We start from the raw sequence: 26877 nt of genomic DNA on the forward strand, positions 1-26877 counted from the left end.
TCTATGGAAATCAGTATGGAGAATATTCAAACAACTCAAAATCAACATACCGTATGATCCAGGAATAGCACTCCTAGGAATATATCCAGAACAATTGTTTTATGAGAAACCAACATGCACTCCTATGCTCATAGCAGCACAATCAGTAATTGCAAAAACATGGAAGCAGCCAAAATGCCCATCAACTGAGCATTGGATAAGAAAGCTATGGTTCATCTACTCCATGGAATACTACTCAGCTATTAAAAAAAACAAAATGCAGTTCTTTGTGGCCAAATGGGCCAAACTGGAAACCATAATGCTAAGGGAAATGAGCCAATCCCAAAAGGTTAAATACCACACGTTTGCCTTTTTTTAAGATATGATGTTATGTATAACATGTTATGTTATGAATGTTATATGTTGTGTATAAACTAAAATTGAAATGTCAATGAGGTGGTCACAGAAGGTGGCTAGGAACTCGCATTTGCTTTTAACATATTGGTTACTCATTACTATGTCAATTAATTCCATAATGATGTAAATTTTTGCTGATGGTATGTTGGAGCTTTTAATTGACTGGGATGATACTCTGCTGGCTCTGTCTTCACACCAGAGAGGGTATACCTAAGAAGCCGTTGAACTTGACTGGACAATAAGATGCTGGACTCTATGTTTGGTATATGCTTGCAATGGGGGAATCTCAACTAAACTTGAGCTGTGGTTAGGCAACAAGGTGGAGGAATCCACCATGGTGGGAGGGTTTGGGGAGGGGTGGGGAGAATCCAAGTACCTATGAAACTGTGTCACATAATACAATGTAATTAATGAATTAGAAATAATAAATAATTTTTAAAAATCAACTAAAAAAAAAGAAAATGAATTATTTTATATCAGTTTCAAATCTTGAGTTGGCTTCTGGGTCTGATCAGAAAGTAACAAAATCATACTGTACCCAAAGTTAATTATGTTAGTAGTATCATCAGTAATATTTTTATTAGTGTGCATACTTCTTGCAATGATAAGTGGCTTCTGAAGCCCTGAGATTGTACCAGAATCTATCCTTAGGCCTTACATGTAATGATCTTGCTTAAAGACTGAAACAGCACTACAAAAATACAACAATCCATTAAACAATATATATATTATATTGTTTAATTCATATATATATATGAATGCAAGAATCTAAGTCAGGTCTTGTATCATGATAAATGCAGATATATTTTTTTTCTTTATATACATTTTATTTTTTATTTTGTTCACACAGTCGATTAGGGTGGGAAGTGTCCTGGGTTAGGGGAAAGTAGATGAGACCATTGTTTCAAATTTTTTCTACTTTCTGTGTCTTGGAAAACAGGGAATGGGAGGGGAGCAACACCCAGACTCTCAACTGCTTCAGTACCTGGGGATAGGAAATGGCCCTCCAATGCCATCCTAGGGTCCCCAGTGTGGCACAGGCTCCAAGGATTCTGCTCCCTATTTATTCAGGAAATGCCAATAAAAACCACATTACCATTCCAGCAAATACCAGTGAGAATGGTCTGTATTTGTCAATCTATTCACAACAGGTGCTGGCATGGATGTGGGAAGAATGGTACCCTGTTTCACCGTTGGTGGCAATGCAACCTAGTGCCACCACTTTGTCAGTCAGTATGGAGAGTATTAGGACAACTGAAAGTGAATCTACCATATTGTCCAGCTAGTCCAATACTGAAAAAAAATCCAAATAATGTGAAATCTGCATATGAAAAAGTGACCTGCAACCCTATATTTATAGCAGCATGATCCATACAAGTGAAGGCATGGAAATAATCCAGATGCCTTTCAAATGATGGATGAAGAAACTGTGGCAGATCTACTACATGGAATAATACTCAGACACCGAAATGAATCAAATTCTACCATTTGCTGCAAAATGGTCCCAGCTAGAGACCATTATTCTCAGTGAAATAAGTCAATCCCCAAAGGACAAACATCACATATTCTCTCTGATATGTCAAACTTCACGCAAAATACCAGATCAATATTTAGGCTAACATATACATACATATATTTATCATTGCAGATACTTTCCAATATGCACCTCTTCTCCCTAATAAAAGAACTCACAATGAAACTGTTAAATATACTTTAACAATAGCATATGAGATTTTCTAGCATTGTCTATACCTACAAAGCCAAGATAAACTTAAATGGAAGAATCATAGACTTGTGATTGTTGCTATAGGATACTATTGTTATAATACAGAAGTTCAGAATGAGGTATGAAGCGGGAATCTCTGTGCCTATAGAAGAGTGAAAATACACTAAATTGGACATAGGTATCATGTCACCAGGTAATTTAAACTTTAGGGACCACCCACATATATACTGTCTGACCCAAACAACAGTGTGCAATGCATGACTGTGATTTGATCCACAGGCAGGGCTCACAGGTAGTGATTCTGTGATACTACACTATCCATCTGGATTGAATTTTAGTGATTTAACTATGGAAGAAATCCTGTGGGAGATTCATAAATGTATTTCATCCCACACACTATATCAAATACTGGTTACAAAGAGATACTATATATGAGGCATCATGCGAGTATAAAAAAATGAAATCACTTCATTTGGAAACAATTTATCATGAATATGGATATGGGAGAAAAGAGTGTTTTTGAAGACTCCATAGCCTGCAGATGGTCATTAATTGACACCCGTTCCAATGAGACAAGAGATCTATGTACCCTCTTCTTGATTTTGAAAGGGCCTATTAGAGTATCAATGCAAAAGAAACCCTGATGATATGACCAATACATGGTCGTATCTTACTTCAAATACTTAAAGCAGCACACTTAACTATCAGGTTCTAGCCTTTTAGTCTCTCCAACAATAAATTTGGAAAAGTGCTAGTAATATGCTAGTAATATTTCCAATACAGTAGTAAGAAATATCAATCCAGCATAGAGAATGCTAATGAGGCTAAATTATACCATATGTATGCAACAATTTAACATTTTGTCAGCACTACCAACTCTCCATTTTAGCTCCAGAAAACTGTCAGCAGCAACATCCATTGAAACTCAGTAGTAAACAGCTGAGGGCAAGAATGAGGTAAATATTTTGGGAAATTCAAAACATTCCAATATGATTACATGAAATCACACCCTAAAAACCAAACATATCCAGAATCCACTTCTTAAAATCTAGAAAAACACACCTTTCTCTTGGAAATTTTAAAACATCATCTTGGGGCCCAGCGGCGTGGCCTAGCGGCCAAAGTCCTCGCCTTGAACACACATGCATCCCATATGGGCACCGGTTCTAATCCCGGCAGCTCCACTTCCCATCTAGCTCCCTGCTTGTGACCTGGGAAAGCAGTCGAGGATGGCCCAATGCTTTGGGACCCTGCACCCGCGTGGGAGACTTCGGATCGGCTTCGGATCGGCACAGCACCAGCCATTGCGGTTACCTGGGGGGTGAATCATCAGATGGAAGATCTTCCTCTCTGTCTCTCCTCCTCTCTGTATATCTGACTTTGTAATAAAATGAATAAATCTTGAAAACATCATCTTTAGATTCAGTAATCAACAACATACATTGTGCTCATCCCAGTGGTGCATTCATAAGAATTTTTTTGCACCTCTCATAATCCAACATCCAAATCATTTAGTTATATTTCATGCACATAAAATGAAGGACCTGTTCCAGATTTTCCTAACTGAAACATGGCAGCTATACTACAACTAATCCATTTAGTCATTTTTTTCATATCCTGAAGAATCCCATATGGAAGAGGTACATGATGAATTGCAGAGATTTTTTAAATGCTGAATTGAATCCAAAGCTGGTGTTGAGGTATTAGAACTTGACAGTGAATGAACCTAACTAGCCACCAACCATCCTAGTTTACTCCCTACAATTTTCCGGATATATACAACAGACTTCTACTTATTTGTGCCAGTTACATTCTACAAAGTCACTGAAGACGACACTGTGATGCAGCAGATAAAGTGACACCTGTAAAGCCAGCATCTCATATGAATGCTGGCTCATTTCCCAGTTGCTTGAGATCCAGCTCCTTCCAATGGACTGGGGAAAGCAGAGTGAAGGCAGAAATGCTTCCACTCCTTTCACCCACAGGGGAGACCCAGCTGCAACTCCTGGCTTTGGCCTGCAATCAGTTCTCCTTATTTCAGCTTCCCTAGAAATATACCAACAGATATTCAATCTCTTTCCTCGGGACCAACTAGTTGGCCTACAGGGTCTTGGGGGAATAGAATGGAAAATACAACAACTCTCATTCTCATTCTCCATTCCTTTCTTTCTCCCTCCATCACTAATTCTGCCTATCAAATATATAAATCTTATAAAAAGGTCCCTATCTCACCCCACATTAAAACTAGAGGTTTTTTTTAAAGATTTATTTATTTTACTACAAGGTCAGATATACAGAGAAGAGGAGAGACAGAGAGGAAGATCTTGTGTCCGATGATTCACTACCCAAGTGAGCACAACAGCCGGTGCTGTGCCAATCCAAAGCCGGGAACCTGGAACCTCTTCCAGGTCTCCCACACGGGTGCAGGGTCCCAAAGCATTGGGCTATCCGTGACTGCTTTCCCAGGTCACAAGCAGGGAGCTGGATGGGAAGTGGAGCTGCCAGAATTAGAACCGGCATCCATATAGGATGCAGGTGTGTTCAAGTCGAGGACTTTGGCCACTAGGGCATGGTGCCGGGCCCCTAGAGTTTTAATAAAATAAATCTGTTCTTGAAATAAAATTCTTAAGTTGCAAATATTGTACCTTTGCTCATAAGGAAAATACAGGCAAATTTCTTCCCTTGATCTTAGTCAGAAGGCTGAGAAGCGATACCAGCAAATTCTTGATAGTTTCTAACCAGAATACGTTAATCAGTCAACCATTTCTACCATTGTTATATGTTTACTTCAGTATCAATACATTAATATCATATTATTGACTTATTAACATGAGCTCACACTCTACAGATTTGTAACTAAGGCCTAAATAAAATGTGTCTGACACATATACTATCTGCAAAAACCCAACCAAAAAAAAAAAACATATCCTTCTTATGCTTAGGAACACTAAACATCATTTCAGCACTACGATTGGGATCATTATAAACACTTAAATGACTAACACACACCAAAATGTGGCACTACACATACCATGAAAAACATACTTGCTTATACAATGAGGATTGAAACAAGGCTGCCTTACTCATCTCAGGTGGAAATACATATGTGCACTAAGTAGCTCAAATTTATTGCAGTTATCAGCAGGTACACAAAAGCTCAGTCGATATTAATAATGTTAAATTACAAACAAATTTTAGCAAGCAGGGAGTTTTATAAAACGGAACCTAAAAATAATGACAGACAGGAATGACTTCTATTAAGTAACAAGTGAGGCCTCAAAATGTTGCATTTTATGCTGAAAAACATGGGCTAATAGAGATATTTGGAAATCAGAGTCTCTGGGCATGGCACTGTGGCCTGTGACACCAACATCCCATATCAGTGCTAATTGGAGACCTGGCTGCTCCACTTGCAATTCAGCTCCCTGCTAATGCACCTGGGAAAGCATCAGAAGATAGTACCAGTGGTTGGGCCACTGAAGCCACATGGAAAACCTGAAAAAATCTGAGTTCCTGGCCATTGTCACCTCCTGGAATCTGAGTTCCTGACCACTGTATCCCCGTGGAGAGTGAACCAGATGATGGAAGATTAATTCTCACTCTCCCTCTCTGTAACTCTACCTTCAAATAAATAAAACTAAATCTTAAATAGAAAATATGATTCTCCAAATACATTATCTGAAAGGAATTCTCTAGACTTCTACATTCAGGCATCAACAGACACACACACACACACACACACGCACACACACACACTTTCTCCAATATATAAATGTACTAAGCATATTTATTTATACAATCAGAAATATTTATTGAATATCTACAATGTGTCCTACACAGCATTAGACACTGAGATAACATAATAAAAGAGTTCTATCATGAAACTTACCTTACATGTGGAAACATTTTTTTAAAGCCATTAACATAATCAATCAATTTAATCATGTAATCTAGGAGTTAGTTGAACATGAGAGGCCTAAGGTCACCCTGGGAAGGCAATCCTCTAGAGAGGATGGGGGATAAAAGCAGAGCATGCGTCCCATCTCTGCTTCATCATCCACTGTGTAATGAATAGCCCTCCACTGTTCTCTATCTTCACCAGATTCTGAACCTATGAGGCTACTTAATTTGGACGCTATACCTACAGCATATTAGCCAAAAATAATTCTTCCTTCCTAAGAAGTTCCTTTCCAGTATTTTAAATAAAGCCATAAAATACCTATCAATACAGGATATAACAAAACAGAAGTCAGCAATGGCTTAGGAAGTCACCCTGATCAATTAGGCAAATTAACTCCTCTTAGTTAATAAGACAAGAAATACTTCCATAGAAACAATTCACACAGGGTACAGGAATCAGTTTGCCATATATTGGAGTTGTGTATAAGGGATTTAAAATTTAACTGACACTTAAAATTTTCTAAATGAGATACTCCATACATTGGAGATGTGTATAAAGGATACTGAAACCAGACATGCTCAGATTCCCTGACATAGTCTCAAATATCATTTAATTTAAGGCAATCACATACTGAATAGCCAATTCCTGGAAATTACACAAGATTTTATGAACTAGTTCAAAACTTCCAATACTACTTTCAACACTTTCTGTTATCTGCCCCAGTTTCTCTCCTAAAGAAACTATCTTAAGGTGAAATAATATTTTTTAAATTTATAATATATATATATATATATATATATATACATATATATGTGTGTGTGTGTGTGTGTGTGTGTACACACACACAAGCATATGTGTGTTTTATTTTTATGGTTCCACAGGCACATGCTTTCCACCCTCCCACTACCCAGTCCCCCTCCCCACCATTTTCCCCCATGTTATGACAACAGTATGGCCCTTCAGCAACAATCACACATCCAACATTCTGCAATTTAAATGTATCACACATTGTAGGTATAGACAATGGTAGAAAGTCCAGCATCCTATTATTAGGTATGTTTAACTGCTTTCATTGAGAGTTCTTTTATTCAGGAGTAGAGACACACTGTGCAGTGGATCTTCACTTCCCACTATGCTACTCTCCATTCCACAGTTCATCAGAGGGAATGTATGTATATACATGTTTACCTATATATCTATTTAACGTCTATGTTGCATGAAAGTTTCTTTATATCAGAGAAAACACATGTTCCCTTTGGTACTGGCTTTTTTTCAGTGAGCATAATGGTAGATGGTTTGGAACCACTTTCTTGCAGATGGCAGAATATCAGACTTTCCAATGGGTGAACAGTATTCCACCCTAAAAAATGAATGAGCAAATCTAATCATAAATTAAGAATATTCAGTAATCACAGAAATTTGAACATACAATATATGACTATGCTTTCAAAGGCTATTTTACTTGTCATCCAATGGAGTTGGCAATGATTTTTATTACCTGCATGGCATCATGTCATTTCCTTGATATACTTCAGTCATCATTGGGACTTCCTGCGGATGTGTCCCAATTTCACTTCCAAATTGTGTCCCTTCTGACTTCAAAGGTATTTGTTCAGTCAGATGATTTTCAATATGTTCTAAAGAAAATTTTAGGTCATAACAGAAGGAATATTTTAAGCTACACACTAACATCTGAGGGCAAAAGTTACCAAATTAATAACTTAATGACAAAATTAACAAAATTAAAATGGCTCCAACAATAGAACATCTAATGCTTTTCAATAGTTTAAAGATCTAGATCTACTATTTTAAATATTTGTTTCATATTTTCTTATACAATCCTCAAAAACCCCCATTGAATTTAGCATCTATTATTCAACCTAGAAGCTAAAATGCATTAAAAAAGGCTTTTAAAAGCATTTTTTTCAATAGTTCCTTAAACTATTTCCATAACAATCAGTAATATCCATTTTATCTAGTAAAGAATTTGCCTCTCAATAGTATTATATTTCTATTCAGCAATAACTTTTAGGCTTAAACATAATATGTGTTATAAATCATACAAGGAATTTAGACCTTTTGGCTAATAAATACTCAGATGTCCTCTAGACTTAAACCAAACTATGTCTGAGAGAAAAGTATAAACTTTAACCTACCTTCAACTGCTAATTCACCTACAGTAATCTATAAAAATGAAAACTAACAATTCTAAATAATCTGAGTGCTTCAAAATCAGTGTATTATTTGATGATAGAATGAAGGAAAGATATATTTTCCAAAATGTGGCATGAATCACTACCACAAACTAAATCACTACCACAAACTTAATGAAAAGAAAAAATACAAAATCGTATTAATAAGTCAAAAATTTTAGTAATTACATGTATTGAATATATAACTATCCTAAAATACTCACAACTTATTTAAATGAAAATGCAAGGAATTTTTAAGTAAATATCTTAAAAATAAATGATTGAATACACACAAAACTATGTATATCTGTACTTTTAAAAAACTTTTGCAACCCATTTTAAAAGTTAAGCTACTTATTCCACTGTTAAAAACAATTATTTATTAAATTGATGTTGAGTATTTTCTTTTTTTTTAAAGATTTATTTATCTTTATTGCAAAACCAGATATACAGAGAGGAGGAGAGACAGAGAGGAAGATCTTCTGTCCAATGATTTACTCCCCAAGTGACCACAATGGCCAGAGCTTAGCCAATATGAACCCAGAAGCCAGGAACTTCCTCCAGGTCTCCCACGCGGGTGCAGGATCCCAAGGCTTTAGACCAACCTCGGCTGTTTTCCCAGGCCACAAGTTGGGAGCTGGAGGGGAAGTGGAGCTGCCAAGATTAGAACCGGAGCCCATATGGGATGCAGGTGCGTTCAAGATGAGGACTAGGCCACCGCACCAGGCCCGAGAATTATTTATAAAACAGTGTTTCATTATTAGAGATAATGCTCATTTAGTGTAGTATTTTGAAAATACAGATTAGATTATAAACTGCCCATGCTTCTCTATTCAAAAATGATCATTATGGACATTCAAATATTTCCTTCAATACTTTACTAATATAAATTCTGTGAATTAAAATTTTTAAATGAGATGCTTTTTAAAACCCAACTTAAAACTTCAAACTTAAAACTGACTATAAAAGAAATGTTATAAATATCATTTTATATTTAGTTTTTTGTTAACCTCTTAATTTATCTCACCCATAAATTCAGTTTTTTTATAAGTTGTATACTTACAGGAAAAAAAGGACATAATAAATGTGAGATTCAAAACAAGTCAGTTTCAAGCCTAAAATCGTGCAATATTCCCCTTACTAAATAAGCCTACTATGAGAAGCAATTTTCTCTTGCCATAATGTCGTTGTATCACATACACACAAAAGCACACACACACGAAAGCACACACACACACACACCATTTTAAGTACACCTTCCACTTCCAGTCCAGTTTCCTATTAATGTACCAGAGAGTCAACAGATGAAAGTTCAAATTCGTGGGTTCAGGCCAACCATTTAGGAGACCTGGATCAATTCCTGGTCTTTTGTTTGGTCCAACCCCAGCTGATATGGGCATTTGGGGACTGAATCAGTAATAAAAGATCTCTCAACACCCATCTCTTCTTTTGTCTGTCAGTGTTCATTTTCAGTAAATCAATAAATACAGAAATCCTTCACAATTTAAAAATCACATCTTTCTTCATGAATGTATTTATTACTTGTGCTGTAGTTCAGGGGGGGAAAAGCATAACATTTGGAAGAACTATCAAGGAAGGAAACTTTTTGTAAGGAACATGAGATCTGTCTATATTACTTTTAAATTTCCTGTAAATCTCTAACAATTTCAAAATAAAATATTTTCTAAGATGTATTTCTTTGGCCGAGTTATAGAGAGAGAGGGAGAGTAAAGGAGAACCAGAGACAGAGACCAAACTTTCTTCTGCTGCTTCACATCCCTAACACATCAACAGCCAGGGCTGGGACAAACAGCATCCAGGAACGCAGAGCTCTTTCCAGGTCTCCCTTGTGGGAAGCAGGGACACAGGTGCTTTCATCTTCCATTTCCCACTGTCTTTCTAGCTACTTTAGCGGGAAGCTGGAGAGGAAGTATGGCAGGCAGGACACAAACAAGTTTTTATACTGATGCCAGCATTGCAGGTGGCACCTTGAAACCCTGTGCCACAATGCCAGCTCCTAGATATCACTAAAAGAAAAACAACAAAGTCATCAGAACTGGTTTGAGAACACAGTGAATGGCTTCAGCTAACCCAGTTTTTGGCAGGTCGACTGCAATGGGTAATGGTAAAAATTACTGTGATGATCCAAAGTAGTGTAACGATTTAACTTAATAAAAATCTTGAGCTATGAATTAGTGCTTTATGTAGCACTCATATTTTGAGCATGTCACCTACCCATTTGTTTAGCCTACAATAGGGAGAGAAACAAGCACTGAAATGATTATGGTATTAATTTTTTCCTTACTGCTGTAAGGAAGACATGTATCAGCTGTGAGGAGAACAGTAGGGAAGGAGACTACAAGTCTCTCTTAGGAGTTGAAGGGATTGATTGAAGGTGTTCCAGCTGAAGGTAAATGTAAAGGGAGACAATGACACTGTGTTGCAGACATGCCAAAGCACAGTGTATCAAAAACAAGGACTGCAGGCGAACAACCCAAAGAAGTAGCCATCATTTCATCAAAAAGATGAATCCTGACTTAATACCTAAGGGAGTACCGTTTTCTGAGTCAGTCGTCATGTCTTGTTCCACACTGTCATCATCGGTAATATCTTCTCCAACGATGGCAGAGCAATTTTCCGTCTTTAGAAAGTGTTCAGAGATTTAAAAAAAAGAAGGTAATAACTTACACTAGTGCATTTATTATTTCTTTTCTCTTAAGATTGATTTACTTCTTTATTTCAAAGTCAACAGAGAGGAGAAGACAAACACTCTTCCATTTACGGGTTTGCTACTCAAATTATCACAACATTCTGAAGCCAGGAGCCAGGACCTCCATCTGGGTCTCCCACATGGGTGGCAGAGGTCCAAGTAATTGGGCCATCTTTCTGTTGCCTTTCCAAGTACACTGCACCAAGGAGCTATGAGATGCTCATGTATGTGGTAGCTTCACCTACAGTACCACAATACCAGCCCAAATGTATTTCTTGTGGATGTACAATTACACTTTTTAAATAAATCTACCTAGAGTAGGTATTTGGCACAATAGTTAAGAAGCCCATTGAGATGCCCATATTCTCATCTGAATGCCTGGGTTCCCATCCTCACTACATCTCCTGATTCCAACTTCTTCTTAGTTCTCCTCCATGACCATATTCACCCCTAAACGCCGCACCAACAGGTGGTGCAAGTAGAAGCATCCCTGCCACCTTGATTGGACATTCAGATGGAGTTCCTGGCTGCTGGCTACAACAAAGTCCAGGCAAGGCTGTTGTGGCTATTAAGTTCTATAAGATAAAACCAAAACTAGTGATTCTTAATGAAACATCTTATAATAGTTCATTCTTGCTAAATCCATATTTTAAAATGGCAAAATGTAGTATGAGATGATTATCTGCTACAAATAAAAGTGATCATTAACATAAATTATATATTTTATATAATGACCAATCTGATATAAAGATTACAAATTTTAATGTATTAAAAAGAAAACATAAGTGAGGAGTTCAACTGAGATAAAATACATTCTTAAGAAGTATTCAAATTAGAACATGAGCCGTTTCCCAGCATTGGGTTGTTTTTTCTTGGATTGCGGAAAAATTTTCTAGCACTGTAACAAAAATATCACATGACTGTGTCGTATATTTCTCTGGAAAGCCCCACTTAAATCTATTCTGCTCTACAATTTCCATCCTTCAGTTGCCTCACACTTTTAAGAGTTTGAGGCACCAAACGAAAAGGTCTACAGCTTTGCACACAGTGCTAGGATTGTTCTGTTTAACATGTATTTCAAGGTCTGTCAATCTTTGAGCTTAGAGAAAAAGTTAAACAATACATTTCTCACATGGCATCCACAAAAGGAAGGGTTCAAGGACAAGCCTTCTAACTCACAAATGCAAAAATCCACATATGTTCAAGTCTCTTATGCACAATAGTGCATTATTCACAAACAGTCCATAAATACCTACATTTTAACACAGTTCTATTCTGCTAATGATACTTAGTAACTCTGTTATGGAAATAGTGATAGCATTATATATTTAGAGAATAAGCACAAGAAGAAGAATCTGTCAGACACAATACATTTTTTTTCAAATAGATCTGATGCACAGTTTGCTGAATCTATAGCTGTGGAAATTGTGGGTGCAGAGGGCAAGCTATATGATAGTAAGAATATTGTCAAGATTCCAGCCTAGCAATTTAATTCATAATTTGCCATTGCAATGATTTGCTTCAGTTTATTTTGTTTGGAAACAAAGTTTTTAAGTTTCTAAGTTAAGACACAATTCTACCCAACTCAGTCACACGCATCAGTAGAGTCATTTACCTTAATTTGATTTTCATTGTCATTGATAGGTTGGTCTGTCAGTATTGTAGTGCATATAAATGTCTTTTTCTCTTTAAGTCCATTCAGCTCTTGTTTTGATATTTTAGCTTCTCCAATAAGCTAAAATCACAACAAAAAATGCAATTCATCATACATGTTTGTAAACAGATGCATTTACAAGGCTGGTATGTCAATACCAGACATCAAAAAGACAGGAAAGATGACTCCTATTGCAAAGAATTTTCAAATTGGGGTAGTATAAAATAATAGGCTTAAATATTCTTTAACTCATTTACATATGTATATAAAATCAAAAGTTTTCTGAGACAAAAACACAGATACTTTATAAAGTTCATGTAAAATGACTAGGGATAAGTTTGTCACTAAAAATTCTTTAAAATCCATGCAAATTTTTAATAGTATGAATTTTTTTCTATAAAATGGTTGGAAACACATCTCTCTCCATTTCCCTCTATCCCTCTGCCATTCTGTTACTTTGCCTGTCCTAGAAAGAAAATCCTTTATTTAAAAGTAACAAACTTAGGCTGAAAAAAGAGACTATGTAGATAAGTAAAAAAAGGTATAAATTCATGAAAGAAATTTTCCATATACATATGAAAGAAACATCTTACACTTCATAAATTTACCATCAAACAATAAACATTAAATTTCTCTGCCAAACTGGCCCTTCATTGGAGAATATCCTACACAATCACACCCCCAAAAATCCTTTTCTGTAAAATTACCAAAGAATCAGGTGATGGCTAACAGGCAAAATAAAATGAATACTGGGGCCCGTGCTGTGGCACAGCCAGTCAGGCCTCCACTTGAAAGACCTGCATCCCCTGGGGGTATCCAATCAAGTACTGGTGGCTCCACTTCTGATCCAGCTCCCTGCTTATATCCTGGGAAAGCAGTCTGGGATGGCTTAAATTCTTGGGCCCTTGAATCCATACAGGAGACCCAGAAGAAGCTCCAGCTACTGCAGACATTTGGGGAGTCAACCAGAGAGGAGAAGGTCTCTCTTTCTCTATAACACTACATGTCTCTCTTGTAAACATGCCTTTCAAATAAAAGTAAGCCCTAAAAAACTGAAGTTAAATGGCCTGGAGTGATAGCCTAGTAGTTAAAGTCCTTGTTTTGAATGCGCCTGGATCCCATATGGGCACTGGTTCTAATCCTGGCAGGCTTGCCTTCCATCCAGCTCCCTGCTTGTGGCCTGGGAAAAGCAGGCAAGGATGGCCCAAAGCCTTGGGACCCTGCACCTGTGTGGGAGACCTAGAAGAGGTTCCTGGCTCCTGGCTCCTGGCTTCAGATCAGCTCAGCTCCAGCTATTGCGGCCACTTGGGGAGCGAATCAATGGATGGAGGATCTTCCTGTCTCCCTTCCTCTCAAAGTATCTGACTTTGCAATAAAAGTAATAAAAAATTGAAACCAAGGAAAAATCATCAAATTTAGTGACTAGATGCTATCTAATACACTGCTAAAAAGTGATGTAAACATGCAGTAATAAAAGGTTAGTGAATGATCATTATTACAATAATTTGTTTCAGGAACACTGATAATTAAAACTACATAAAAGTAGTTCTAACAAGTAATGCCATCTAAGTCATTTTTTTAATATAAAAGTGTATTTTTGATTCTATCAGAAGCTTAACACTGGGTTGGCCATCACTTGCTCTTGACCTTAAGATGACAAAAGATTGCTGCTTTTTGTTATTTTAGAGGCATAGTGTTTAATAGGTAAAATAGGAAATGCATCAAAGATGACTGTAAAAACAAAACATGGAAAGTGACAGAAAAATAGTAATAAACTCAGTAGACCTCAGAAGCTAAGACATAAAAATGGGAATGCCTAAAGTCAGATTAATTTGGTAACACTCCGCAAAAATTAAATAGTCTGAAGGCAAAAAAAAAAAAAAAAAGCCAGCAAGAGCATCAGAGAAAAAAAAAAAAAAAGGAGGGAGGAGGAAGGAGGGAGGAAGGAGGAGGGAGGGGAGGGGGAGGAAGGAGGAGGCAGGAGGGGGAGGGAGGAGGGAGGAGGGGAGAGGGGGAGGAGGAAGAAGAAGAAGAAAAAGAAGAATTGGATTGAGCCTCTCATGTAACAAGGCGCCACTCGACATCCACATCCAGTATCTCTGATAATGAAGCGGCTCAAGTCTCTGTCCACCCAATTTCCTCTTTCCAATGAATACGACCCTGAAGAGTCAGTAGGTGATGGTTTGTGAAGGTGGATCCCTGCTGCCTACATGGCAGACCAAGAGTGAGCTCCCAGTTCTAAGTGTTGGCCTGGCTCAGCCTAAAATTACAACTATTTGGGGAGTAACCAAGAAGATAAGAACTTTCTCTATCTCCACCTCTCAAATAAACACATTTTATTTATAAGATTTACAACTCTTGAAAACAGTGTATTGATGAATTATGAATAGCTATATAGGAAACAAAATAATTATGTTAAAGAAAATGTTGGTGAGACAGAAAATGTAATCCTATTACAAGACCCAGATATAGCACTTACAGAATTATGATAATACAATTACTGATCATATGTAAAGTTTCCCACTGAAAAACTGTCAAGTTACTGGGAAAAAATACATGTGAATGAGTGTATCTTACCTATATAAATGGGGAAGAAAAGGATAAATATAAAGTCCTCATTTTATCTACCTCCAGAATCACGTGTGCCATTAAACCTCAGATAAGGTTTGGATGTAACTGCTATCTGCTGTGATTGCCAAGGTATAAAATATGCTGGTTTACTTTCACTCCCAGGAAAGAGTAGCAGAAGAATATACACTTGTGTACCCCTCCCTAAAATATACACTTGCAAGTGGGTAAAGAAAGTGTCCTACTCTGATAATAACAAGAAAAAAATATCTACTCTAGGTCTTAGTATGTTGTTGGTCACAAGTATGCCCAAAGTGCTTCTAATGACATAGCTGAAAGCTAGAGTCTCTATAGAGTACAAACCTGTTTCAAGCTTTCGTGAAGCTGCAAATTTTCAAACAATACCTTAATTATATCCAAATGTGTTTGAAAGCTCTTGGTTGTTCTTATAGCCTAAGTATAAAACATATTAAGTCAGTAACAATTAACATAACACAACAGATCATCTTCATGGACTCCCTAGAATATCCACGTGGACAACAGCTAAAGCATCCTAAAGCATGGAAACAACATGCCAACAGAGGCAGCCCAGCATAGCAGGAAGAAAAAACCTAGAATCAGAGTATAGTTCTGCCACCAATTTGCCATGTAACCTTGGACAAATGACATAACCTGTTATCAATGTCCATGTATTGCATAGCAAATTTTGTGAACAATGTATTCTGTATCTCATCCACTAAAAGCTAACTTTATGAGAGTTTTTCTGCCTTAATATGTTAAACACCAAGCATCTTCAACAGGACTCAGTTTATAGCAACAGCTTTTCAAATATGTGTACAGTGTTACAATAAACTTTCATCAATTGCCTTATGTGTGTGTGTGTGTGTGTGTAAACTGAAGATCATCTACCTCTGAAACCCTAACATCAAATAGTATTCCTGAATAATAAAAGCAACAATCAAATTTAATTTATTTGCAAAAGCAACAGACCTACAAGTGTTAAGACAAATTCAACTTACTGTAGCAATTTGTGATTGGAGGAATTTTCTTTCATCATCCAGGGTCTGGATGCTTTGTTTTGCCTGGAAAGAAAGTATCAGTTAGTAGAGAAGTATTTACTAAACCCCTCCAATTTTCAAGATGCCACATCTCAACTTTGATACTTCACAACACTTAAGGTACATAATGTACATTACTCCTTACACACATCATGATTTTAACTGCTCATATTTACAATGTCCTAACCAAAATTTTTAATGAATAAAAACTATACAGTGTGTATGTGATCATTCAACATAAATGATTTATATGGCCTACATCAGTAGTGAATGTAGAAAGTTCTGTAAGAAAATATGCAAAAAAAAAAACCCTACTTCACATATGGCATCTAAGGAAGGGAAAACAGAGGATCTGGAAAATGGTGTTCTCCATTTTTTGACCTCTATATTCCTTACCTTTTTGTATAGTACATGTTATACTTTGGCCAATAACATTACATTTTGAAACCCCATTAGCATTTTATAATATTTTCATTAAATACAAAAAGTCTTACCAATGCGTTTTGTTCAAAATGTTCAGATTTCTCTTTTTCTAATTGTTTTTCTAAAAACAAAATGTCATCCTGTACATTGAATTTGCAACTCTCCAGCTTTTCATGTGTTTCCTAAAAGAAAAGTCAACTTTGTAAGACATATGTGGGAATTTGTAGTTAGGGAATCAGGTGACTACATCCAAACACATGGAGTATAAGTTAAGTCTAGTTCATAGATCCTAATGATTGTCAGAACAAAGTGCCAACAAGCAGGTGCCAACAAGCTTCTTCACAGAGAATAAACAGTTCAGGCTTGCAGGCCACACAATCTCTATCACAGTTATTCACACATACTATGTTAATTAGAAACAAAGATAATTCTAACTGAATGAGCAGCATTGTGCCGTACAACATTTTTTTTTTTTTAACAAAAAAACAGGTGGGGTGAGAGAGGAAATCCTTGAGCCTACGGAACTATATCATGAAAAATCAAACAGAAAAAAGAAACTGGTGGAGAATCCACTGTGTAGAGTTTGCCAACCTTTGCTTTAAAGCATTCTAAAACAAAAAAGGTGAAATAACCTAATTCATTATAATGTAATAACATCAGAATTAAATAAAATCAAGATTTCTTCATATTTGATATTGAATTAAAATAACTGCAATTAAAATTTTAAATAATGTAATAAATATGCCTCTGCCATTTGAGCCTTCAACAAACTTATTTAAAGTTGAAAAAACAAAATCAAAAGTTTCAAATGTAAAGCAAGCAAAAATAAATTTTTTAAAAAAAGCTCTATTGTGCTGCTGAAAAAAAAAAAAAAACTTATTTTTCCTATCTCTCTAAATTTGACTATTTTTATAGCAATTCTGTGACCTGAATCAGAAATACTCTACCTGCTCTACTGGTTTAATTTTTTTTCTAGATTCAACTACTAAATTCGTGCAAATTCTCACACAGTTTGTATTCAGTTATGACTACTACCGCTGAAAATAAATGCTATGTCTTCTTAATTAGTAATACAAGAAAAAAGATTCCAAAATATCCAATTAGCTAATTTTTCTGGTATGTTACATAACTGAAATGCCTTCACAACAGGCTGGCATATTCCATTATTTCAGTTTGTCTACACATATACTCCAGGTTGAGTAAATGTGTTTGCTATTGAGTTTTTCCAGTTCTGTTAGCATGCCAAATGTCTTGTAAAATTCTTCTAAGTCATCAAACCATTAGTCAATTACTACTACGATGGTGTTTTAAAGGGTCAGCAAGTATAAGAGGTTATCAATATGCTTTTGATATTATTAGGTAACACAGGAAGAAAGCATTGATAGATATATCATATTTGCAATACAATTTATACCATCCTTTGCACTGCACAAGGAAATTAATGACAAACAGATGTTCTGATGATGAAAGACATCAGTGATTGAAACTGCCACATGGAATTGAACTCCTACACCTAATTAAAGTGACTACCACCTTCTAACTTCACATCGGTGGAAGCAGACCTCTTCTGTACTGCGTTATTACTCCCTGCTTTTCACATCCCGATCTTTAAGTGGTAGTGGCATATTCTAGTCACTTAACTTAATCCATCTTAATTGAACTAAAGTGTAGTATATTTTCCTTACAAGGAGTTGAATCACACCAGGCTCAGGAAAGCTGAATCATGAGAATACTCCTCATTCAGTAACCTCAGGTTGGTAACTTGAGACCAGCCATGGGGGAACATTCTTTTTTCCTCAGAACTCAGCAAATGATTTTTGGACAGCCAGTTCTGAAACACTTAGCAGCATATCAGTATTTACAATGCAAATCCCTGATCTGATGCTGAATAATTCCCAGTGTTCTGAAGATTACACAAAGGTAAATACCATCACACAGTTTAGGTAATTTATTGCTGACAACTATTCCTGAAATTGTTGTAATGAATCCTTCATCTCCTTGTGGAGTAAACTGGGTCCAAAAAAGCAAAGGTCACTTCAGGAATTTTCCAGGAAGGAAGAACAAACAGCTTCTAGTGAGCTCTACCGTGAACTGAATATGCCTCAGTCAAAACATGCTACCTAGCAATGACCTATTTCTAATATTTAACCATTTTTAAGTTATAAAAGCTAAATTATTCTTTCACACTTCTTTGTAACTTACTTTACTGACAATATACTATCTATAAAGTCTATGTTAGTCATCAGCAACAATATTTGCCCCAGCTTTGAAAAGGAGGCCATTTGGTTTCTTTACCTTCAAAGCTTGTGCTTTATTGGACTCCTCAACGCTGGAATGTTTCAAAGATGGCTCTAAATTCTCATTCTGAAACAAACCAACACCGTGAGCACAAACTATAAATTATTCTAATAAACATTTACTTATTTGTTTGGAAGGCAGAGCTTCACACAGAGTGAACTTATGAAAACACCTGTTTGCAAGAGCCAGATTAGAAAACCATAACTGAAATACACATAATGAAAAAAGGACTCCCTTATAAAATGTAGGAAAATTATTAAAAGGAAAATATGAATATGCTTTTTTAAATGTGAAAAAGCAAGTCCATAAAAAGAAAATTCAAGTGGTTCAAAGATATATAAACAAACTCATTAAGACAACACAGGGTAAAACCAGAATGAGACAATGTCACTCCTAACACAATGGCTAAAATTAGTAAGAACTGTTAAATGTTGAAGTGAAGAACAGCATAATGCTGTATTACACTCCAAATAAACTATTTACACAAAACTATGAACATAATAATTAGTTTTCTGGCTCTTATTTTTTATTTTCAAAATTGTCTTACCTCTTTATCTGCAAAGCTATGTTTGTCAAGTAGTCCATGTTTTTCTTGTATTATTCCAGAAACTTCTACAGCAAGCTTTTTGTTTTTCACTAAAAACATATAGTAAACTGTAAGTTTTCAGATTATACACAAAAATTATGAGATCTAAAATAGAACAATAAAAAAAGCTTACCTGTAAAACCACAATTCTTAACCTGAAACAAATTTTGAACAAAAGATGTTAAAGCAAATATACATTTAGGTAAATCCAAGTTAACTTCTGCCAATGTAAATGTTCCAAATAATTTCTCCATGACAAATGCTCTATTTCCAATGAGAAAATCTACATGTGAAAGTCTTCCTTTCAAATTCTTAAATTAAGTAGTATATAAACAGCTCTGAAATAGTTTTTTGTAAAGATTCCTGTTTCATTTCACTGATTTACTTTCCCTAAAAAAATCTGGCACTAAAAGAAATATTTTCAGAAAACTATTATCACATTCCCTAATGCTAACATTCAAAATAAATATGATAGATATCATCAACTGGACACATCTGAACTGATTGTAAAGAAAACAGTAAAGCAAACCTTACTTTTCTTTGATCTTTATCGAATAATAAAGTTAAAAAATCCATTTTCAACAGCCCCATTAGGGATGAGGAAGAAAATAAAAGAAAACTTAATTCAGCTATAAAATATGGATACAAATAAAATTAAACAAGGAAAAATTGGGTATAATAGAATGCTACAATGGTAAATTAGTGAATCAAAACATTATTTTGAGAAACTCCCTCAAGCTTAAAGGAAAAAAATCAGCCCAACTGCTTAATCCTCTGCCTGCCAGCACTCAGTATCCCATAAGGGTGCCAGATCTCATCCTGGATGCTCAACTTCCCATCCAGCTCTATGCTTGTGGCCTGGGAAAGAACTGAAGGATGGTCCAAAGGCTTGGCACCTGTACCCATGTGGGAAACCTAGAAGAAGAGCTTGGATTTTCTGTCTTCTGATCAATTCCATTCAAACCATGGGTACACTTTGGAGAGTGAACTAGCAGATGGAAGATCGTCCTCTTCTCTCCTTGTCTCTGTAAATCTGCCTTTCCAATAAAAATAAATAAATCTTCAAAATTAAAAAAATGAAAAATAAAAAGAAAAGCAATATCTGAAAAACATTAGTTCAAAAAGAGAAAATAATTTTTAAAATGAAGAAAAAATTTCTCCATGTTTACAAAAAGACATCCTAACTTTAAGTCTGCAGAAGTCTAAAAGATAGAGAAAAGGAATTTTATGGCTAGATGCATTATATTCAAAGCAGAATAACAAGTTAAAAGACCCTTAGAGAGCCCTTATGATGCCATAGTATGTTATGCTATCATCTGTGATAGCAGCATCTCATATGGACACTGGTTGCTCTATTTCAAATCCAGCTCCTTGTGAATGCACCCAGGAAAGCAGTAAGAGGTGGCCCATGTTATTGGGCCCATGCACTCACTTAGGACACTGGAAAAAGCTCCTGGCTCCTGTCATCTTTTGGCCTGGCTCAGCCTCACTGGTTGTAGCCAAAATTTTGGGAGTGAACCAGAAGATGAAAAAATAACTCCCCTCCCTCAGTCTTCATCTCCCCCTCCAACTATGCCTTTCAAATAGATCTTTCTTTCACCATACCTTTTAAAACTATTTTCTGTAATGTTTATGTTAATGATGAAGAGATCACAGACACATTTGGGGATACATGTGTAGCATAAGGAAAGTGAGAAAAAGAGAAGCTTGTGTTTTTATCTATGTTCATAAGGAGAGAGTGCACTCCTTCCTGCTGCACGGCTCTCTTGACCCAGGAAAGGGAGTGGCTGCATGATGTCACCCTCAAGTTCCACAGGAAAGGAGCATATCTTGGAAACGGGATCAGTTTCTCCAAGAGATCAGCAGCTCCATTTACAGTCCAATTCCATTACTGACTTGGGAAGCAGCAAATGGTTGCTCAAGAATTTGAATTCCTGGCACATACGGGGGAAGACACAGATGCAATTTCTGGGCTGCATTCTGACCCAGGCTTTAGTTATTACAGCCACTTGAAGAATGACCAGTCATTACAAGATTAATTGCTTGTTCCCTCTATTTCTCTTGCTACATTTCAAATAAATGTGTTTTTGTTTGTTTGTTTGTTTTTGGTAAGTAGAAGAAGTTAATAAACTAAGCTTGAAGAAACTAAGTACATCAATTATCAGTAACCATAATAAACTTCTGAACTTGACCTACTGATGGAAAACAGTCTGGTAAGATGGTCACAATCCAAAGGACAGGGCTTGGGTTCAATCTCCAGCTCTACCTCCTGCCTCCATGGACCTGCAAATACAAACCAACCACAGGAGGCACCAGCAACAGCTCACGTATTCGGGCCATGCTACTCATGCAGGAGGCTCTGATTGGGTTCTCAACTCACAACCACAGCTGGCCCATCCCTAGCTGTTGGAGGCATCTGAGCAGTGAAATAGCAGAGTGGACATTTCTTTTGGTCTGTATGTCTCTCAAGAAATGAAAGAATTTTGGTATTTTAATATTACAGAAAACTTCTACAGGAAATTCTTTCAAAATTTTGTACTTACAAAATTGTTCTGAATGCCTTTGGTTTTTATATTAGACATAGAACATAAGTGATTGTCTTTCCTAAAAGCAATACACATTTCTTATATTAACTGTTCAGCTAAAAGGATGAACTTTTTTTAGTATAGTATTGTTTACTTACACATTGAAAAATTCTCCACAAAAACATGAAAATTAGAAAACATGCAACAACAGTTACATAGATCTTCCAGTCCCATGGAAAACCACGAGAATCTTGACTTTGTCCAATAGTATCAGGTAGCGTAATCAAAACCTTAAAGACAAAGGAAATTAAGTTCTTAAAATGCAATTTAGGTAATAAGTACTGATTACAAACACAGTTACAACTCTATATAGTCAGCTCCCTCATTTTCTTTTGAGGAAACAAAATCACCACACAGAAGGCACCACAGGATATTTTTCTGCAAACTTCTACCTACTGTCACTCTACAATAAAGAAGTGCAATAGAGGGAAAGGCAATGATTTCTTTTTTTTTTTTTAAAGATTTATTTTATTTTTTTATTACAAAGTCAGATACACTGAGAGGAGGAGAGATAGAGAGGAAGTGGAGCTGCCGGGATTAGAACCAGCGGTCATATGGGATCAAGGCAAGGACCTTAGCCACTAGGCCACGCTGCCAAGTCCCAAGGCAATGATTTCTTAAACTGGAAGCATACAGATGTGTTCCCATAGCTTCGAAAGAAAAGAACAGAAACAAAGAAGGCCAAAAAAAGAAGCTGAGTGACCTAAGTTCTGTTACTTTTTAACACCAATGGGGTTTTATATATAAATTATACTGTATTTTACACAAAACATATTCCTACTGGAAAGAAAATATTTATCTGAAGCTTGCAAATAGATGTGGAGTGGATATTTTTGTTTAATGATTAAGATACTCACATCCCACAGAATTACCTTGTTCAATTCCCAGTTCCAGGTACTGACTCCAGCTTGCTGCTAATGCAGACTATGGGAAGCAGCAGTGATGGCTCAAGTAACTGAGTTCCTGACCCCACATGGGAAACTTAAGTTGTATGCATGACTCCCAGCTTCAGCCCCAGACACAGCAGACACTCAGGGAGCAGAGAAGCAAGTGAAAGCACTCTCATTCTGACTCGATCTCCACAACTCTCAAACAAATATCTCAATTAAAAAGTTTAAAAACCAATGACAAGCTTGAGTTTAAAGTTCTGTTTTAAAGAACTCATTTTATTTACTTCAGAAGTAGAGTGAAACAGAGATAACTCTTCTATCCACTTCCCCCAATCACAAAAGCAGAAGCAGCTAGGAATGACCAAATCAAATGTCTACAACAACATCTGGGTCTCCCACATGGGCTGCAGCAGTCCAAACACATGGGCCAGCTTCTGCTTCTTTCCCATGTACATCAGAGTAAGTACATCAGAAGTGGAACAGCCAGTATTTCAGCATAGAATGGCAATGTCATGATTCTGGTCCCTGTGTTTAGATTCTGAACCACTGCATCCAAACTCTATAGGCTTCTCTGATTATCTATGATGGGAATGAAACATTTGGAACACTCAGGTAATTCAGAGGATGAACGTCCCCCCCCCCATTCATGGTAGTCATGCCATAACTGTGAACTTGTAAATCATTTCTTCCCACACCCCCACCATAGGTCTTGAGCACAACACAGCTCAAGACTTCCAACATTGTTTCTGTGCTTCAACTTTCTCTGGGTCAGCTTATCACCCATCATCACTCAATAAGATTTTTCTGTTGTTTCTTTGCCAAGCCCCAGATGCTACTCTACCAAAAACAAAGGAGGCAGGTAGGAGAAAGAAGGAGAATAAAAACACATTTTAAAGAGTCTTCTGAAGTACAAGGTTAGTTCTTTCCAGGTTTCAATCCAAAATCTCTACAGCAACTGTTCACTTGCTAGGAACTTTCTGCCTAAAAAAATACCCTTTAATAAGTACTCTCCCCTCCAAAATCATTTTTCTAACTCCAATCCCCACACCCAGGTTGCTGTCTATAGTTCATTAACATATACCAAATAAATAAACCTGATAATAGCTTTTTTGTGGGGGGAGACAGAAAAAGAACACCAACAAAAAAAGAAAGAAAAACCAAACTAGTTCTCACCTAGTTTTTCACTCTCCAAATGCCTGCACTTGAATGCCTAGAGTGCCACAGCCAGAAAGCTGGCAGTTATTCCAGATCCTTTTTCTCCCTCATCCCTAATTAAAGCAATATCTATTTTAATTTCCAATGCTTAAATATATCCTCATTCATTGTCCCCTATCACTGCAGCTCTATCTTCAGTTTTGCTTCTCTGACATCTAACCTACATCCTTACCTAGGCGCAGGAAGGCCCAGGTCTAACTCCTGAAAAGGCTTCAAAAAGCTCCCCAATGCCAGCAAGCATGCCAACATATCAGTTCCTGAGCCCACTTGCCACTAACACAGCTGCTTTTTACCTTAAAGCACTGTTGTGCTTCATGCCTGCACTGCTTAAAACATTTCCTCAGCCTATAGACTTCCATATTCAGGAGAATGTCAGCTGCCCAGCCTATAAGTTTCCCTAGCAGGTGTGTGCATGCTTCAGTAAGCATTTGATTTTTTAATACTAGTGATCTGTTCTAACTGTTGTCTTCTTCTCTACACCTTGATACTGGTGGCCAAAAGTTTGTTACTTCACTCAGAATACACACACACACACACACACACACACACACAACCCTGCCTCACACTACAGTGCAATAAATGAAAGAACAGCATAATTACATCTGCCTCAATGTTTAGTCTTTTAAAAATATTAGTGTTTTTTTTTAAACTTGGAAATATGCAACAAAGACAACTATATACGCTGAAAGGGAGGTCTCTGTTACCTAATAATGAACTGAACCAAAAAAAAAAAAAAAAGTAACTCTGGGAATTGACAATCACTAAGCTTTAACAATCTCCTTTCTGTTAACAAGACAAAGATGAAACAGGGTGAAGAATCTCACTGAAAAGCACCTCAGGGGCACTCTTCATTGAAGATAATGAGATATAATCCCAAACTTTCAACTGAGTTCAAGTGTCCTTTCAATACAAGAGGTTTCATCACTAAATTGATTTGGGGAGATTTGTCCTCAAAATTGTCACAGTTGGAAAAATCATGTGTCATGGATCCCTGCCCAAAATTTAAAACAAACATAACAAAAAGGACACTTCATTTGACACTCTGAAACCATTCCCTTACTTTGTGATATCCAATAAACCAATGAAGCTCCCTCTTCATGTTCCTGATACCCAGGTCCTGCTCTACCATAGGAATAAACCACCCAATACACCTGGCCATAGGTGAGGGCTGGCCTCAGACCCTGTGGCAACAGTGGCTCAGATCACAAAACCCTCATGGCCCCCAGACTCACGTCGTGTAGCTCATCCAGGAACCACCCCACATATGAATGAGGGGTGGCCCCTGGCGGCTCCATGAAGCAAGGCAGCTTCAGTGGTCACCACCACATCCACGGCCTCGCAGCAAAGAACACTGATTTTTTTTCTGAAATCTAAACCTGGCAACTGGAACGTACCACTGCAGAGCCAGCTATGGGGGACCAGGGAGAGCCAGGGAAAATGGATCCCACAGGCCTGTGGTGTCACACCACACAACTGCTAGGGTGTCATGGCCCCTCTATTAAACTTTCTATTTCAGGATAATGCAGGTCTGAATCCATCCCACTAGAGCCTGTGGCATACCCCCTTCCCACCATCCCACCCCCTCCCCTCTATGTAAATGGAATCATCCAACTGCCACTGTGAGGTCAGAGGCACATGCTGGCCCCTCCATCTTGGAGGGAGGCTCTCTTAAATGGGCAGATGCTATTCCTGGATATGCCCCCCCAAATCCAGGAAGATAAAGTATTTGGGTCTGGAGAATCTAATTGGGCCTCAGGTCCTGAGCTGTAGTGTATGCTACACAGCCAGAAAGATTGGGGCTGTCGCTCAGAAACTCAGGCCTTGGGAAGCTGTGGTGGTGGCTGCCAAGCTACTTCCAAGGGTCTCACGGTGCAGCTCCATGGGGTGATTACAGTGTACCTGCCTTGACCCAGCAGCCCAAGCCAGCCCAGACCTGAGCCTCAGCAGCTTGTCAATAGTAACAGAGGCACAACACAGGGACAGCCTGTAAATGTCCAAGTGCTATCAGGAAGCTGGTCAATCATGGCACTCAGGGGGTGGGAGGAATCTGTGAGCTCCATTCTACATGTGGCCATTCTGGGAAAGGGGCTGGCAGGGATCCATTAAGAGGCATCTTCTTGCCATCGGAGGATGTGTTGCCACTGTACTTCCAGCTCTGAGCCCTGAGCCAGATCTAGGACCATGCCAGAGCACAGAAATGGGAAGCCTGATTTCTGTTGAAAGTCTCCGGCTCTCTAGTCCTGAGTCCTCAAACACTCACCTGCCCACTTGCCTGACCATGCGCACAGATCAGAACACAGGAGTTTCCCTGCTGATCAAGTAGCTGAGGGGGTGTGGCATGCAACACCTGCTTGCTGGGCTCCCTGCAGAAAAAATGTGGTGAGTTAGAGATGCTTTTGTCCATGGGTGCCCCCCTCTTCTAGATGTTCCCTGAGCCACTTCTTCCAATCAAGCTGGACATTCCACTTGGCATCAGCATGATCACCTGCTCTGGGCATTGCCTGGAGGGGCTTTCTGGCACCAGGGGAGGAAGCAATGCAGGAGAGATGAGGGTATCCAGTGACCTACAGAACCACAGGGAAGACTCAGGACCCAACCAATGATCACAGATATGGTCCAGCATACCAACAAAAACTTGTGTTGAGAACTTTCAATGGATCTCAGGAAGGGATTTG

The sequence above is a fragment of the Ochotona princeps genome, chromosome 27, assembly GCF_030435755.1.
Source record: "Ochotona princeps isolate mOchPri1 chromosome 27, mOchPri1.hap1, whole genome shotgun sequence".
Lineage (NCBI taxonomy): Eukaryota > Metazoa > Chordata > Mammalia > Lagomorpha > Ochotonidae > Ochotona > Ochotona princeps.